This window comes from Megalobrama amblycephala, linkage group LG17 (genome assembly GCF_018812025.1).
Source record: "Megalobrama amblycephala isolate DHTTF-2021 linkage group LG17, ASM1881202v1, whole genome shotgun sequence".
Lineage (NCBI taxonomy): Eukaryota > Metazoa > Chordata > Actinopteri > Cypriniformes > Xenocyprididae > Megalobrama > Megalobrama amblycephala.
Genome location: NC_063060.1, coordinates 20,309,230 through 20,327,765, shown reverse-complemented (window position 1 = coordinate 20,327,765; position 18,536 = coordinate 20,309,230). Strand labels below are relative to the sequence as shown.

The 18,536-nt window shown below is 39.2% G+C and overlaps 1 long non-coding RNA gene across 1 annotated transcript; it reads left to right on the top strand.

Moving 5' to 3' along the window:
• The first annotated feature begins 231 nt into the window (after nucleotides 1–231).
• On the top strand, nucleotides 232–1,137 carry LOC125251294. The gene is made up of 2 exons (XR_007180962.1): nucleotides 232–284; nucleotides 451–1,137. It is a non-coding gene; the product is annotated as an uncharacterized LOC125251294 (long non-coding RNA).
• The last annotated feature ends 17,399 nt before the right edge of the window (nucleotides 1,138–18,536 follow it).

The following is an 18,536-nucleotide window of genomic DNA, read 5'->3' as shown; positions in this document are numbered from 1 at the left end:
TATGCAATGTGTGGAGCAACGCAGAGCAGACCAATATGAGCATTTGTGGTTAAAAAGTATATACATTTTTTACTTTTTTAGAAAATGACAGATCTAGACAAGACCCTTATTCCTCGGCTGGGATTGTGAATTGAAGCTGCATTGAAACTGCAATTTGGACTTTTAACCCGTTGTACCCCAGTGATGTCCACTATATGGAGAAAAATCCTGGAATGTTTTCCTCAAAAACCTTCATTTCTTTTCGACTGAAGAAAGAAAGACAAACATCTTGGATGACATGGGGGGTGAGTAAATTATCAGGAAATTTTAATTCTGAAGTGAATTAATCCTTTAATGGTAAAAGTCTAGAAAAACCACCAGAGGTATCAATAAGGAATTAATCAAGTATATAAATATATACTTATTTATTTTATAATGTGTATTAAATCTGGTGCATTAACTGTTGCCTAGGAATACATCTTTATATGAACAACTGAAATGAATGACTAAAAGTTTGGTGGTCCAACATCTACTGGATAATGGACAGGATTTCATTGCACCATGTCGAAGACTCGAATATGAAGAGGATTCTTTAAATGGACTTCTTAGTGCCCCATGTGACCCCACAGGACTCCATTACAGTGGATATGTGTGCATTCTGTTTTCATGTTTCAAAGCAGAGTGGATTGGGGCTGGGTACACACGATGGCCCTCTCTGATTTCACCCTCTGGAGAATGTACTCAGGTGGTCCTATCAGGTGTGAAACTGACTGCGGTAAAGACAGGGGATTTGTCAAGACAAGCTGGAACCATGCCCAGAGTGAGGGGGTTGAAGGCTTTTTAGGTTTTCTTTTAAAATGTCACAATGCTGTCATTCACTAAGTGTGGTTGATTGCAAGCAGACCAGACTCTGATGCTTATTCTAAACTCTCCACAGGTAGACAGAGGGAGAGTTCACAGCAAGCATTAAGGATCCATTTTGGACCCATCTCTGACTGGTTCAGACTTTGAATGACACCTTCAATAGCAGAAACCAGAAAGACCTCTGGGTGTGGAGATACTGGCAAGATTATTTTTTGTCCATTTAATTAAAACTAAACCCTGTAATTCTGATTTATTAAAAACTCTTGTTTCCAATAAATCATTCAGTTAAATCAATGACAGTTCTGGGGCCGTTGTCTGCAAAAGACTGAGCTTTTTGGTCTCAGCTGAACTGGCATGGCATTCACGCCCGAAACTCCTGTTTGTTCAGAGGAGCAGCAGCCGTGCTAGCCTGGCAGGGCTTCACATTCCTTCAGAACTGGCTCATTCTGGACTGGGCCCAATATAAAGTAAATTTGAACAGAGAAGTACCTTTCACAGGTGTTAAAACTGATACAGCAGCCAGTTCAGATGGGTTCTCCTGAAAGGAATCAACTAAATGTAAACCTCTCAGAGATGCTATGCTGGAACATTCTCAGGGGTCAGTGGGTTTGACCTGCATTGTTTTGAGTGGTACAGACTACAAAACAACATTGTGGAAGACTCCAAAAGATGTTTGTAACAAAGTTTAACATGTTCCTGGATCAACATCTTTGATGACTGGAATGATTCAACAACATTCCAATCAACCAATTTTAGGCTTACAACCAGGGTTAGGTGCTTCTACATCAATGTTATTCACCTATCATTTTCCTCTGATTTTAGGGATAAGTTATGGGTAGGGTTAGGTTTAGGAGTAGAGATAGGGTTTTGGACAGGAATGTTGCTCCAGAATCAACAAAATACATTGACCCAGGAACGCGTCTAACTAAGCAAAATTAGGACATGCGTCCTGGCCATCTCTCGTCTTGCACTGTCGTTACTCCTTTTATCTTTCCGGAGCTCCTCCGTGGTATTCGAGAACGGTGTGGTGCACAGGTGACGCTCATTAACACTTCGCTTCGTTCCCACAGCTCACAGGGGCAACTCCTCCGTCCCCTCACAGACGTCAGCTGTCCCTCCAGAACCCGGGTGGACAGCAGAGAGTTTATCCATCCCTCCAGCAAGTCACCCCAGCACCACCACCTTGGGCAGCCACTGGCGGTCGGCTCTCCGACAGTGTGTCCCTCCTTCCTCCCGGGTTTTGGCACCGATGTAATATGATGTTCATATTAAGGGAAGAAGGAAGTCGGAACCGGCAAACAAACAACATAAACTTAAATCACAAAATAACCACAACAAAATGAGTGTAAAGCAGCAGTATAAACTAAAATAAGCTTGGTCCTCTCTCATCTTGCGCTGTCGTCTCTTATCTTTTTATCCTTCTGGAGCTCCTCTGTGGAACTCAAGACCAGTGTGGCGAGCAGGTGACGCTCATTAACATTTTGATGTGGGTCTGCATTTCTAGGTGGATATATCTGGCTGTTTTACTACTGTGGATGGAGTTTGCTCCATACAAATATCCGATTTTGAATAGTTATTCCATGTCTCTTATGTGCCCTAGCTGGTATCCTTGGGTAGATATCAAGCAATTAATTTTGAGAAAAGTTGAGATGGGACGTTACAATTGATTGATTTTATTCTTGCAAATGATAAATGTGTTGCTTGATAGGTGATGGATTTTTTTCAATGTTCTGATAACAGTGCAAGGGAAATTGCATGTTTTGGATTTACCCAAAGATTGTAACATGATACACCAGTTTCCGTTGTAATTACTGAATGGCTGGATGTTCCGCCATTGTTATCTGCCATGGCTGTTTGAGATCATGCTTTAAGATGGTAAGAGGCCATGTGTAAATCTAGCCCCACCAGGCCAAGCCTAAGCAGTCACCTAACAGCCCACAATGACTCGAGAGACGCCAGCACCCGATAAACCTTGACCGCCCGTGAGACGCCCACAAAACATGTCGCAAGCTGGCAGAGGCAGATAGTGGCCGTCTTTGAAGATTCAGTTATGTTCATTCTGAGTTATGCTTTTGGCTCTTGAGGAAAGCTCTGATAGAGTTACAAGAAAGGCAGGCAAACCCTTATACCCGCGCTACACTAAGGAGAGGATTGTTTTGGAGACTGTATTCTTATGTCTGGTCTTCTTTCAACCAACATGCAGGCGTTCTTTCATCTTTGGGTTATATCTTTTTGTTGGTAGCATGCAATGTTACTGTGCTGTTCTCGACTATGCTAGAAAGAGTAAGAGGGAGACAGACAACGAGAATTCATTCAATTTTGTATTGCATTTCTGAGTATTTCTGTTCCAAACAGGATGCTGACCCTCATCATTTAGATCAAAGAAGATTAAAAGTTCTTTTTGATTTGCATAGTGCTTCTTCATAGCAGGGGAATAGGAATGATCTGAAAAGTGTGTATGTTTGGGGCAGGGTTGTGCACCTTTCAGAATTGTTGATAATTTGAACTGAATTTGAACTGAGGTAGGAAACAGGATGCTAAGTTGGTATTCGAATTTGAATTTAAGGAAATAGGATTAAAGTGAATTAAATAAAAAAGAAAAAAAATCTAATTTCGTTTTTTACTAGTCAAGGAAGACTAGAATCTTTGAATGTTTGTTAAAGCCATGTTCGGAAGGTTTTGCGTCCTATCATACACCCAGTCCAATGTGGCGGCAGGTGCGACGCAAGTGTTTTTTGCTAGTTTCAGCCTGATGCAGTTATCATTTTCACGTCCTGTGCCACATTGTTTAAATAGCAAATGCATCTGCGTCCATTTGTGCACCCATGGGTGTGCTGGTCTGAAAACGAGGTTTGTTCAGGCGCATTGTTGGTGTGTTACTATTTTGAGGCAACTGAAATAGACTGCGCCATTGACCAACTTAAACCTAGTCTAAAGTCAATAGCGCAATATTTGTTTTATTATTTAAAGAGCGCGTTAGTAATATGCCTATATGCAGGTGCACAACGTGTGTACACTCAGCTTATTACACACAACACGCAAAAACATAATTTCCTACAATGCATTACCAGTATTGAATTTCTTTGAATTGCAATTCAGTAAATCTTCTTCCTTTCATTCCGATTCCACTTCATGTGGGGTGTGTTCAATTCAATTCCAATTCATAAATTAAAAGGGGGGCAGTTCTTCAATTCTGAATGTTGTACCTGTCGTATTTGAACTTTTGCTTACAGATTGCACACTGGATCAATGGCAAACGCACCCAGATGACAGAAACTTCTGTTTTGTTTCAAAGCTGTTTTGTGTTGCTGCCTATTTTCTTTACATTGCAGCTAAGCAAAGGTCTAAAATGTTAAAATATACCAAAATATAATTTTTATTTCCCAAAATAAGCAGGGACAAAGTTATAATTTTAAAAGTAGAAGGAAACACAAAAGAACATGGGCACGGCAAGCAGAATTATTTTTAACCAGAAGATAATAGCATAGGGATGCATGAATTCATTCTGTAATTAAGCATAACTTATGTGCTCTCTCCTCAAGTGTAGCAGAGAGAAGGTGCAGGTGAGAATACTTGAGACAGGGAGGACGCAGATCAGCCTTAGGAATTATGTCTGCTCCGTGAAATTGAATTTAGAAATTAAGACATAAATAATATAGTCATGTCCATAGATATCTTCACCTCAGTAGGATATGTGGCAGACAAAGCACTCGAAAATCACACGCTGAGGCACACACACACAAACACCGATAAGGTTGTCTCACTGCCTGAAAATTAAGAAATCATTAGAGCCATTCATCATTGTGTTGGTGGGGAAAAAACCTCACTCCTTTAAATAATTACTCTGAATCAAAGGCTAAGTGCAGAAAGATCAAAGTCAGGCATTCTTGAGTAATCCTCAAGTGTTGCAAATCTTCGGTAATCTACCTTGCCAGGTCCCCACTGTTTGACATGTCTTTACTGTAGAAAAGGGAAGGGTGCCATTAATTACTGCTTTGCTGTGCAGTTGTTTACTTTTGTTAAACCTGAGTGCTGCTTGATTTGTGGATCACCCTGTTTATGGATCACCCCCGTTTTCTTTGTGTTTGTATGGACGTTCACACGATCAGTCTGCTTAGCTTGATGTCTGTGTTTGCTTTAGCGTGTTTGTCTGCTTGTTCCAGGAGTTAGTAGTGTGTTTGCATGTGTGTGTTTCTACACTGGGGGAGTGAGGATGAGATTAGCCGTGGACTCTGAGAGATCGGACCGTTTACTTTTGTGTGTCGAAACGTATTCTTATAAAAAGTAGATGAAATTTTGCAACAGTGTGTCCCTCTCTCACCCCAAACCCCCCACTAAACACCCACCATCCTCACCACCTCAGCCCTGACTTTCAAAACCCAGCGTTGTTGAAATTCAGAGCAGGGTCAAGGAAGTTCATCTGTTCATTCTCACTGATGAACCAAAGAGAGGCTTGTGCACAGGTGGTTTAGGCCTTTGTCTGAAAACTGTGGTGACCAAAGATTCACTCTTTCACGACGTGCAGCAAACTTGTGTCCTGGCAAACTTGTGAGCCAACTGAGGATTTGTGAGTGGGTGGAAGGTCTTTAATTTTCCTGCAGGTCCTGATCAGGGGGTGGATCAAAGTTACAGCGAGATTAAAGGACATTGGCTTGAGAGCAGAGCACCGAACGGCACACAAAACTCGTTCCCTGCATTGCTCTAATCCAGGCAGCAATCAGCAGAGCGCTGGACCGCATGGGAAACGGGGGAGCCCCACCGAGATGGGAACAAGAGTTTAAAGGTCACATTAGAAATCCAGTAGATTTCTTAGTCATGTGATGAACGACACAGCTAGATATACACAGACGGCCGCTGAATGATCTATGAGCCCCTTGAGCTATCGACGATTGTAACTTGGCCAGTCAGTTGAACAGGATAGAACTGATGAAGCACTTTGAACAGTCTATCCTGGTCATTGACCCCTATTTTAATCTCAGTGTCTACCTCCCATATAGCCACATGTGCAGGATTTGGCCAGAGAAAAACGCTCATCCCCGCCTGAGGAGTCGGGAAAGGGGATTCTGACCGCAGCGATGAGGTCATCTTTAGCGGAACCTCATTTTCCTTTAAATTACCCTGGCTGATGACCTCGTCTTTTCTTGCAACAATTAACTCTGATTTGCTCATCAACCGAGCAGAAAAATGACCGCAGGGCAAAAAAACAAAGACCACATAGTTAGCCAGGGCCGCTATCTCCCATCAGGGCTGGGACGCTTCTTTAGACGTCACCGTTTGCTTTGATTGCAAAGTAGATGCGCTGCTGGCTTCCTTCTATCAGACGGTGGGTGACTTTGAATCAGGCGTGAGGCAGTGGCTGCTAAACCTGACATGTATTACAAAAACACTTGATCTTACTTATCTGTCTCCTGACTTTATTTTTAATATCTATATTTTCTCAAGTGTTTACGCAACTTTGACGTGTGTTGACAGGTTCTTGTACCGCAAATAGGGCGTTGGAAATAAGTCATCCAACAATTTCGGACGTCATCTGAAGATGAAAACACATTTAAAAAGAGAAAACAGGGAAAGGTTGCTGTTGTAATGAATGACTCAAAGATTAATGCGTAGTATTGTATTTCCCACAACATAAAAAAAATGGATAGTATTTTTTCGGATAAGAAGTGCCTCATGGTCTTCACAGATGAGTGATTAAGTGTGCTTTATGGCGTCAATGGGAGAGACAGGATTTTGATAACAGCGGGGGGACCGCTGTGTTTGACAGGACATTGATTTCCCATTTGGCTGGTGTGTTTGGTTCAATCAGTTACAGGTATGTGTGAAGAGCTCAGCCAGGTCAAGATATACCCAGCAGTTCAAACGCTTGCAGAGGAACACAAGATTGCGGGGTGGATTTTATCGAGGTAAACCCATTAAGTTAAAAGATGACGAAGTAAATGGAAAGCAAAAGAAATGTGGGATCGATAATGTTCTAAGCTTTGTTAGACCTCTGACCCCTGGACTCTGTATTCAGAAAAGTGCTGAAACTTTCTTGAATTGTTTTAAAAGAGAGAGGGGAGTTCAGAACATTGAGGTTGCTTCCATTTTGCTTCTTGTCTGCTTTGGGTTACAGTATTGTCTTTAGAGAGAAGCTGGGGAAAGACCCTCCTGGACACATCATTGTCTGAGCAGCAATTTAATTTTGAATTACACCAGTGGGGGCAGCCAAACTGTCTGGGATAAAACTGCTGCGCTTGCCAATAGATTTGGACGTTCTTCAGCTTTGATAACACCTGATCTATGTGTCAATATTTTACCTCTACTGTAAGTGTTAATCGCCTCTAAGATGTGAAATGATCTTATTGCGAGTTCCTCGAAATCATTCAGCCCACCAGGATGATACTTAACGTCTGTGATCAAATACCCTATGCTGTTGTTTTATAATACCATGTTATTGATGTTTTTTCCCCATTATTATGTATTGTCTCCATGTTACGTAATTCTAACTGACCTTGAATTTTCCTCTAAATAAAATAAGTCGACTGAATGTTCCAGAATTTCAGCTGATTTTAATTAAGAGTTTCTAGGTGTAGTTAGTACAAAATAGAAAAACAAAACTGGAACAACATGATTTATTGAGAGTGTATGTGTTCTAAAGAGTGACAAAGCACATGGTAAGGACTATGAACAGAAAAGGAAATGTAGTAATTATCTTGACCAGCAGAGGGCAGTGCAGAGCAGGTGCCTTCCAGCTAGTCTCATTGGTTCTCTTTCCATCAAACCGTAAGGTGCTCAAAGGACAGAGTGAGTCAGGAGTGAAAACCTCGCCTCTGAGACCAGTATGATTAACTGGATTTTGGCACTGTTGAATGCAGAGAGAGGCTAGAATTTGATAAAAATAAAAGTGACCCGTGCATTACATTGTTATTTTTCCTAAAGCACTGAAAGAAAATAAAAAGGTGATTGTACACTCTAAAATGGACAAACCCATCGATTGGGTTAAATGTTTGCCCAACCTGCTGGGCAGTTTTATTTAACCCATCTATTTGTTTAAAAATTACTATATGGCTGGCTTAAAATGAACCCAAAATAGGTTGGAAATTAAAAATCAGACACATAATTACTAGAGGCAACAATAATAATCAAAAGGTGACCATTTATTTAAGCAATTTAATAAATGTTTATTGTTAAATTATTATTCATTAAACTTATCAATAAATGTTCATTTAAACATTAATAAATGTTAATTTCCAACATACTTGTGTTCATTTTAAGCAAGCAATACAGTCATTTTTAAACAATAGTTGAGATAAATAAAACTACCCAGCACGTTGAGCAAACATTTAACCCAACCGTTAAAGTGTAATTACAGTTCATAAAGTAAATGCATTTTTTATTCCTTAAATGCAAGAAGTTTCTTAAATGGGTGGGTTATGGTTTGAGTTTGTCTGTAATAATTACAATTTAAAAATCTAGAGTTTGTCATTGTATGCCATTTAGATATGTCAAAGTGTGTGTGTGTGTGTGTGTGTGTTTTTGTGACATATCAGGACACAAATTTGTATAATGACATAGGTATGACATATTACAAAGAGAGGGTGACTTATGAGGACATTACCCCATGTCCCCATTTTTCAAAAGGCTTATAAATCATACAGAATGAGTTTTTTTGAGAAAGTAAAAATGTGCACAGTTTTCTGTGATGGGTAGGGTTAGGTGTAGGTTTGGTGTAGGGCGATAGAAAATACAGTTTGTACAGTATAAAAACCATTACGCCTATGGAATGTCCCCACAATTCACAAAAACGAACCTGTGTGTGTGTATGTGTGAACAGTGTGGCAGTGGGAGCAGGTAGTGTATTATTCACTGCTCACTAAAGGTCAGTAACTTGGAACATCATGCATTCATCGCCCATATCAAACAATGATGTTATCACAGGAAATTGGATACTTTCCAGAGTTAGAGGAAACAGCAGAGTATCTTTCATTTACTCACATGCTTAATTTTTTCTCTCTCTCTCCAATGCATTTTTTTTTTTTTTTGGGTGAAAGTGCGTGCGTTCTCTTACACTAAATGACCAAAGTTGCCCATCAGGATGTTGTACGTATCGCAGTACATCAGTTCAGATAATGCACCCTCCACATGGCTTGTGACATAGCTGAGGACTGATTTTAGAGATATGCCCATAAATCTGTTAGATTACCCCCATGTACACAGATGCAGATATTCCTTGCGTGCACATCTCTGTCAGACCTCACAAATCGACACATATTTATGCAAAAAGGACACACGAAGCAGTTCCATATTCCAAGTTTTCCTGTTTGCTCTCTTCTCACCTTTGAGTATTTTAGGTTAATGCGCATTGCTCATATTGCTGCAATACTTACCCCCAGACACTCACACACGAGTGAAATCCTGACCTTCTTTTGTTAGAGGTGAGTGTTTGTCTTTTTGTTTTCTTTTCTTTTCTTTTTTTGTGGGGGTGGGGGGAGGTCTCGAGAGAACGCATGGGGAATAGAAGAATTTCACAGTTCAGAATTCATGCTACAGGTGCAGTAGGACTCGGCTAGGGGTGGCTTTAGTTCATGTGAGCTTAAATCGAGTCTGACACACATTTTGGCATTTTTGCAGCACAGATGTGCAGCACAGCCTGCCCAGACCTGGCCTGAGCATCCCACAGAGATGGGGACATAGTCACATAGAGCGTTGGGTGTATTTAGCAAGAGCCTCACGGCAGATAAGTTGGTTAGAGGGTCACTAGCGTAACTGAGATTCAGACGTGCGGTCTTCTGATTCTAGTTTTAAAACACACACTGACCCGCCGCTGCCACCAAATAAAGACTTTAAAAATACATTACCCTGAATAATGGTGCTCATATTTCACATCTGTTACTATTAGCAACAGGTTTTTCTTTGTCTGAAAAAGGTGACCTCACTCTAAAACTAAAGAAAATTCTAAAACATTAAAATAACAAGTGGAGACAGATGTAAATTGACCGGTGCTGTAATCCTGGCTTTCTTCTGAAGTCTCTGACATGTTTACAAAACTCAGTTCATTCATAATGAGTTGTGAATGTTTAAAATAAAAGGGGTTAAACAGAGTGACCACAGGTTATTTGCTGAATCTGATATTAACTCACCTTTCCGAGACCCTTTGCGGCTTTCAAATCCCATAAGACTTTGCTCTCTGGTCAGCACTTGAAAGAAGCTCGTAAATACCACAGATTAGTTTAACATGACACCACGCACACTTCTGACTTTATGATCATCTTTTTCCTCCTTCAAGGGTCTTGTTAAAATAGCTTTCTGCAGTGGTGGAGTTCAGTCTCAATCTGTGAGGAACCACTGATAAAGGCAATAGATAAGGGATGTAGTGTTGTTAGTGCACCTAATTGCCCTCCTTTCAGGATAAATCTTTCATTCTTTCTTTCTTTCTTTCTTTCTTTCTTTCTTTCTTTCTTTCTTTCTTTCTTTCTTTCTTTCTTTCTTTCTTTCTTTCCAAAAGATAAGATATTTGATTGAAGACCCAGGTTTGACAAACATGTCAAAACACACTCTACATCTATATGGGCCTTATTCATGAAACACAAGCCAGATGTATTTCTGCGTAAATCACTCATAAATCGATTTGTGTGTAAATTGTTGCATTCAATTCAATGGTTTTATGTACGATTTACATAGAAATTTGGGTAAGAATTTATTTTAAGTTGACGTAGTTACATGTTACTGCATGAACTTCCTATAGTAATAACAGTAAATTATGCATAATTACAAGTAATTGCAAAGTAACTAACCTTAAACCAAACCATTACCCTAACTGTCACCCTATAGACCTTATGTAGCACCGCCCCTTTTCAGCGTTGCGCTCGTTGTCTTTTGACTTCCGGTTTGTATTTCCACAGCGATCTTACATATTTATCAATGAACTGCTCATTATAAAGTCTTCCCGGTCTACTGACATTTGTTAAGACATCTGCTTTCATTATTACTTCTCATGATAACTTTCATTAACTCTACAACAAGTAAATCCACTTAATCAGCTAATTATTCTTTGACAGCATGCCATAGAAATGTACAGAGCTAATGCAAAACGGAAGTTCAAAGACAATTTTATAAAGATGGTGGCGCGCTTGTTTCTCTGGCGCATAAGGTCTATAGTACATGTAGTTAAAGGATAAGTTCACTTTCAAATGAAAATTAGCCCAAGCTTCACTCACCCTCAAGCCATCAAAGGTGTATATGAATTTCTTCTTTCTGATGAACACAATCGGAGATATATTAACAAATATCCTGACGAGTATGAGTTGAAGAAAGTGCCTCCATCCACATCCATCCATCATAAACATACTCCACACGGCTCCGATGCGTTTGTGTAAAAAAATATCCATATTTAACAAGTTATGAAGTAAAATATCTAGCTTCTACCAGATCGCCTTCTATATTCAAATTACAAAAAAAAATGGAACTGGTGTCGCGTCAGTTACATTTTTTTCTGCAAGTTGAATACAAAAGGCTTGATGTAGTGTAATGTAGCTTTTTGAACTGCGAGAGTTTTACACTTTTTTTTTTTTTTCACAAATGCATCGCTTTGTTCAAAAGCCTTTATTAACCACCCAGAGCTGTGTGGAATATGCTTGTGATGGATGGATGCTCATACTCATTGATCCTTGCTCATTGCCATTATAAAGCTCGGATGTGTCAGGTTATTTAATATATCACCGATTGTGTTCATCAGAAAGAAGAAAGTCATATACACCTAGGATGGCTTGAGAGTGAGTAAAGCTTGAGGTAAATTTCATTTGAAAGTGAACTAATCCTTTAATTAATATTACTCAGTACTGAGTAATTACAATGTAACAATGTCACCTTAAAATAAAGTGTAATGGAAATTTGTTCTGCTCTTGTTTCATGAAAAGGCCCAGTGTCTATCAGTTGGTATGTTTCTCTCTTCTTGGCTTTCCCCTGTAGGTGAGACCAAAGGTTTTCCAAATGGGGATGCAAGTTAACAGGTTAAGGTATTAGTTGAGTTGTTAAACCTTATTTATAATACTGTTGAACTTGATAGTATTTTCTCTCTCCTGGTTATTTCTTAGGCAGTGTCAAAAAGCCAGAGAAAGCCATAGTCTCAATTGTTGTAAATGTTGTATGCAATTGTGTGATTCATTGGCTAAAAAAAGAAAGTAAAACAAAAAATATATATATATACAAAGTAAAGATGAATTTCACTGATAACATTGGTTCAAGGTTCATTGGTTCAAAGTTTAAGGTTTCTATAGCCTATATATTGTGATATATATCGTTAATTCTTTTGGCCACGATAATTGTGGTGTGAAAAATCTAATATCGTGACATCCCTAATATATATATAATACTTTAATATTACTCAGTACTTATTTTAGTAATTACAATGTAACAACGTTACACACACACACACACACACACACACACACACATATATATATATATATATATATATATATATATATATATATATATATATATATGAAGCTGTACGATCTTAGGGAAGTATGTCTATGTAAGCCTGCATTCACAAGATGTGGAATTGCATCATGCATATTGCATTGAGCAGTAAATTACTAGGGTGTATTTGTGCCGTTTCTTGATTTGCATAAATCAGGGTGCTAAAACAAAGCAGACAGTGAGTGCAAATAAACAACGCTATCAGTGGGCACAATTCATTAGTGAATTCCTCCAGTATGTTTATTTAGAAAAGAATGTTCATTTCAAGGTGTCATAGAATCCTCATTCCAAAGCAGCCTTTGTGATGACAACCACCACAACACTTGGATGAGTGAACTAACCTGTACCAGGTGGTTTGTTCCTGAAATATTTCAAAATGTTATGAAAACTTTTTGTAGACTCATTGGTTAGGAAAAACTCATTTTTTGGACATGGACATGTTTTACTCCCACAGAGTTCTTATACACTACCCATTAAACTAAAAGACACGTAACAACTCGAAATACCACAAAGAATCAGTTATTCATTAGACGGCAAAGCACCGCTTTAAACATGTGTTGATTCCAGCCACATGCCGTAAACATGTCTGTGCAGTTTTGTGTGAGCGGTGCAGATGTTTCTGCCGTTGATATTGCCATTATCTCTGGGACTATAATTACCAACAACGAGTCTCGTATGGTCATATGAGCCTCTGCATTTTTCAGCATATTTCTCGCAATGCTACCTTTTCTGTTCTTTCTTTTTTACAGGAGCAAACAGCTGCTTTATCCCAGAGGCAGTGCCCTCCTCCCAGACTAACATTAAACATAGTCTTTACCTTCCTGAAACCAGAGAGCATCTGTGCCTCTTCCTGCCAGAGAAGTCTGGCTACAGCTGTGTGCTGAGAGGTGGGGCGTCGTCAGGGAAACCGCTTCATTAGGGGTGTAATTAACATCCATGCTAGACAATGGATGCCATGGTGATAGACTCACTTTCAGTGTTCTTAAGGATGACGTTATGCAGGTAATGGGATGAGGTTGCATTATGCTTTTACACATCAAACCAGTGATGTGTACCAAATTAGAAAGTCAGAGAAGATGGCATATTTCATTTCAGGCGTTGTGGAATGGAAGTGCAGTTCAGTATTTTTTTTCTTTTCTTTTTTTTCTGTGATTTACCAGGGTGTTGATTGTTCAGTCAACAAACTACTGAGTTAAAAACAACCCAAGCTGGGTTGAAAATGGACAAACTCAGCGTTTGGGTTGTTTTAACCCAGCGGTTGGGTTAAATGTTTGCCCAACGTGCTGGACAGTTTTATTTAACCCAACTATTGTTTAAAAATGACTATATGGTTGGCTTAAAATGAACCCAAAATAGGTTGGAAATTAAAAATCATTTATTAATAAGCGATTTAATAAATGTTTGTTTTTATTCATTAAACTTAATAATAAATGTTAATTTCCAACATACTTTGTGTTCATTTTAAGCAAGCAATAGAGTAATTTTTAAACAATAGTTGGGTTAAATAAAACTACCCAGCAGGTTGGGCAAACATTTAACCCAACTGCTGGGTTTGTTCATTTTCAACCCAACTTGGGTTGTTTTTAACCCAGCATTTGTTAGAGTGATCCTTGTTTCCATCTGCAAATTAAATGAAATTGTACCTCGTAAAATACGTATGAATTGCTGTGAGATTGCGTTGGTTTTGACTCATGTTGGCAAATTTTTTTCAGTAGTAGCAGTTTCTGAAATTTACTAGCAATTTCTGAGTGAAAAATGTTTCAAACGATACCCTACTTCAGATTTTTTTCAGTGTATTTACCTTATCAACTGTTCATTTTGTGGAATACCAATGTTGAAACATTGTTTTAGAATGCATGATTCTTCTATTTGTGCTTTCTTTTTGCTTGCTTGTTTTACGGTAACCCAGTCTGCATTCACTCCAGTTTCCATTGCTTTCAGACACCGCAAGGCTGGCACAGGTTCAAAGACGCACAAATAATCGAGTACATTAGTCTTTGACAGGTATGAATGGCCTAAACAAACAGCAAAGAGTTGCGAGCGTGTCCTCTGTGCTCTGATATGTCTCATTCATTTGGTCTGGGAGTCCAATGACAGTTTGATTCAGCTTTAGATTGCCCCAAACCATTAGTCAGGCATTCGACACATGCCGAAAGGAGGCAAACTGGCAGATGTGAGCTCGGCGATGCCTGCTGGAAATATAGACGTATGAAGAATAGACCTGGGGCAGATATGTGTGTGAGGCTCTAGAGTGAGCGCTAATAGAATGCGAAGGGAGAGCCAGATATTTGCAGTGATACGAGGTGAGCGAGAGCAGCTGTGTTCGCTATGTGTACATACATGGAATGCAACACTGCGTCCCAAAGCATACGTTCGTTTTAAAACAAATCACCTATAGAAACAGATGAGTTGTGCAAATACACACCCACCTGCCTACTTACACGCACACATTGTAACACACATATGAAACGGGTAGGCTGCACTCCTGGGTGGGCCGTGTATTGTAAGAGACAGGTCCCAGTGCATGAAAAGTGAGACTCTGTCAAGGAGCGGCAGTGTGTGTGTGTGTGTGTGTGTGGTGATCGCTTAGCCCAGCCAGTCTTAAGGATATATGGTGAAACAGATTTCTCCTGGGGAGAGGTGTGTGTATGTGTAGCCCAAACACATGGTGAAATGGAGGCCTAGCAGCGAGTGGATCAGAATGAGGGTGGACTCTCTACGCCTCTCGTCCAGCCAAAGATACAGCACACGTTCCACTCAATCCCGTCATGACCTCAGCCAGCACTGGGAGACAAACACCCGTGCTCCGCGCTATTCCTGACGGAAAACTCACCACTCCGGGCATGCAACGAATGACTCAGCACTCCGCCTCGTACGTGATGGTCAACCTGGAGCGCTCCGGTCGTGATGACATCACTGCGAAGGTCAGTTCCCACCCCGCTATGGGCCGCGGCGTTAATCAGAGTCAGATTGAGCAGGGAGGGGAGAGGACAAACACTCTACGATTTCAGCTGTGCATGCTATGACAGAACCATTTCCATGGAGAAATATCCCCAAACTCGAGCCCAGGTCAACAATTCCCAGACAATTAATGGGTACTAGTGCAATTAATATTCTGGGAATTTTTGAACCGTTGTTATTAGTTTCATTGTGAGCAGATCGACTTCAGTATACAGCCTGAAATAACACTGTTAAATGCAAAAGCATACCATACAGTATAGCGTTCAGACGTTTGGGGTGACCGTTTTTTTATGTTTTTGCAAGAAGTCTCTTCTGCCCACCAAGGAATTTATTTGATCAAAAATACAGTAAAAACAGCAATATTGAGAAATACTATTACAATTTAAAATTACGTTTATATATAATAATTTTTACAATTTTTAAAGCTGCAGTCCGTAACTTTTTTTTTGGGTTAAAAATTATCCAAAATCAATTGAGCAAGTACATAACCAGCCAGTGTTCAAAACTATCTCATTATCTTAGCTCGATTCACAACGGTAAGCTTGTAATAATGTTTTATAATAAGAGCGACATGGCGGATTTCCGCTGGAAATTTGAGCATGCAGCAGTTCCTCTGTGCGTCATTACGTCACGTCCATAAACAGAAAGGAAGGAGTCCAGGCTAGTTTTATCACGTGAGGACACAGATGGTAGCGGATCATTTATAGCCTGTTCTCACCGCAGCTGAAATAATTAAACTTATCATTTTGATGGCGGATTGTAATCCAGAAAGGTAAAAATGACAATCATCAGTGACAACTAGAGATTCACCCGTAGTAAAAGCAAAAGACTTTGGACTGTGGAGTGGCTACAGAAATTGAAATCTACAGGTAACGTTAATATACACATAGTCATAGTAATGCTGATGTTGTTAACATTAACGATTTGAGAACAAAGTATAACAGTAATAATAATTTGCACAGTTTGGCATGATCCGAGCTAAGCGATCGTTAGATTTAATCATCATTAGCAGCGTGATTTATTGTAGGCCTGATGCTTTTTTCCTCAGCTGGTCAGAACAAAAGTGGCAGAAATGTTACTTACTTGTTCAGATGATATTTTCCAGTGAAAATTCTTATATTGGTCATACTTTCAAGATGTAGAATCTGTGATTCTGAAGTTCAGTATCCACACCGGTGCGGTGACTGACAGCAAACATTAGATTCATCCGCGCTGACGAGCTGTGCTGTTCCGCATATGACTGCAATTGCAGGTTTCAAACAAGAGATGGCAACAAAAAGGAAAAATTGCGGACTGCAGCTTTAAAATCACAATTTAATTTATTTTATTTTTTTTGGATGAATAGAAATGTATTTCATATTCTTGCCAAATAAAAGGATTAATTTCTTGTAAACATTTTTTAAAGTCCCCCTATTTTGCTTTTTTTTCAAATATTACCTTTCATGCAGTGTAATAGCTGTCTGTGAATGTAAACGGTCTGCAAAGTTGTAAAGTCGAAAGTGCACGATAAATAAAGTTATTGTCTCCCAAAAAACAGAAACGACTCTGAACCACCTAAACGAGTCGTTGGGAATTGCAGTGTCACTTCCGTGACCTGCATATATAACACGGTAACACATTTGCATAATGCCCGCCTATGGTCTTAGTTGGCTGCCCACGAACAACGCCTACTTTGAACCTCCCTGAACAATGTAGTTGGTTCGTCTGGTTGAGAAGACGCTATGTTCTGCTCAGTGACTGCAAATTTGTGTTATTTTCACTTCCAAAGGATTCAATTTTACAACGATACCACAGCAGTACAATCCCAACCTTTTGCTGTGTTCCTGTCATTTTACTGACTACTGCTCCGTGAATCTCGGTGAGTTCAACGCGGGATTCGCAAAACGCTTGTCCATCAAAGATATTGTTCTATACAATATTACATATAATGTTAGGTGTCTGCTAACATTGCATAACATTCCACTCAATCTTCTATTTAATAGGCATCAAAAAACCCAACTAATGCAGTCACTTATTATACTACTTGTCATTCATGGCAGCAGAGGTTTTCAGCTTCGGTTGGCATTCTGATACAATTCCCACACATGCACCTCAATAAATGACACTGCTATCACATCTTATAATGCAGCACAAACAAAAATTGACACTTACCACAGAGAAATGTCTTGCGCAACTCGTGCATGTGATGGAGTTTCTGTTTGATCGACTGCTTCTTCATATGTTTCATCATCAAACTCAAGCTTGAATTAATAAGGGAAAATTTATGTCATCTTTTTTGTCCTTACAGTGTGTACAATCTCTGAGGATTCATAAGCCTCTGGAACTGAGATTCAGTTGTGGTAATGGGTGTTTCTTTTCCGACATGTGCTGTACATAGTAGACCAATCACAACAAAATGGGCCATCTGACCAATCAGAGCACAGTTGGCTAATGGTAGGGAGGGGTTTAGAGAGACTGAATCTTCAAACTGCTTCGAGCAAATCATTTGAGAATCTTTGAGAAATGAGGTGATTATTAAATGTATATTATGAGAAAATGAAAGTGTTTTTTGATCTTGAATGCCTGTAAACCTGTTGTAGATCTCCAGAACCAAATTAGGAACCTTTAAAATAGCACAATAGGGGCACTTTAAACTGTACTGTACACTGTAAACCCGAATAAGTTTGCCTCAATTTTGAGTTTTGCCATCAGTTGCCTCAAATTTTAAGTTAAGAAATTCAAAGTTTAAGTAAGCAGGACTCATACATTTTAATTGTTCTTAACTTGAAATGTACATGAAAAGTACACTAATTCGTACATTTAACTTAAATTTTTCATGTAACCTCAATGTGAATTTTTATTAATGTAAACAGTTATTAAACTTAGTTTAACTTAGTTTAGTAAACTTAGTTACATGTTAACAATCGCATTGTATAGCTCTTGCAGAATGAGTACAGTACAATTTTAGCATTTCCTTTCCCTTTCGAGTGCCATGGACAAAGCATGCTGGGAAGTAGAAATCCCAGCCCAGTTTCAGTTTCAGTTAAGTTTGTCTAAATTAAAAGAAATAAGTTCATAAAGCTCAAAACAATGAAACAGTTCAGTTTACTTAAAATATATCAGTTCTGTGAACTTGAAAGAAAAAGAAAGTGCTTAATACTCATAAAAGTTAAGTTGACTGAACTAATTTGTTTAATTAAGTTTGTCCTACTCAAAAAAAAAAAAAAATATTATTTTGAGAGTTAGGGTTTACCAGTTGCACCACTCATGCTAGAGGTCTGCTATTTAAATGC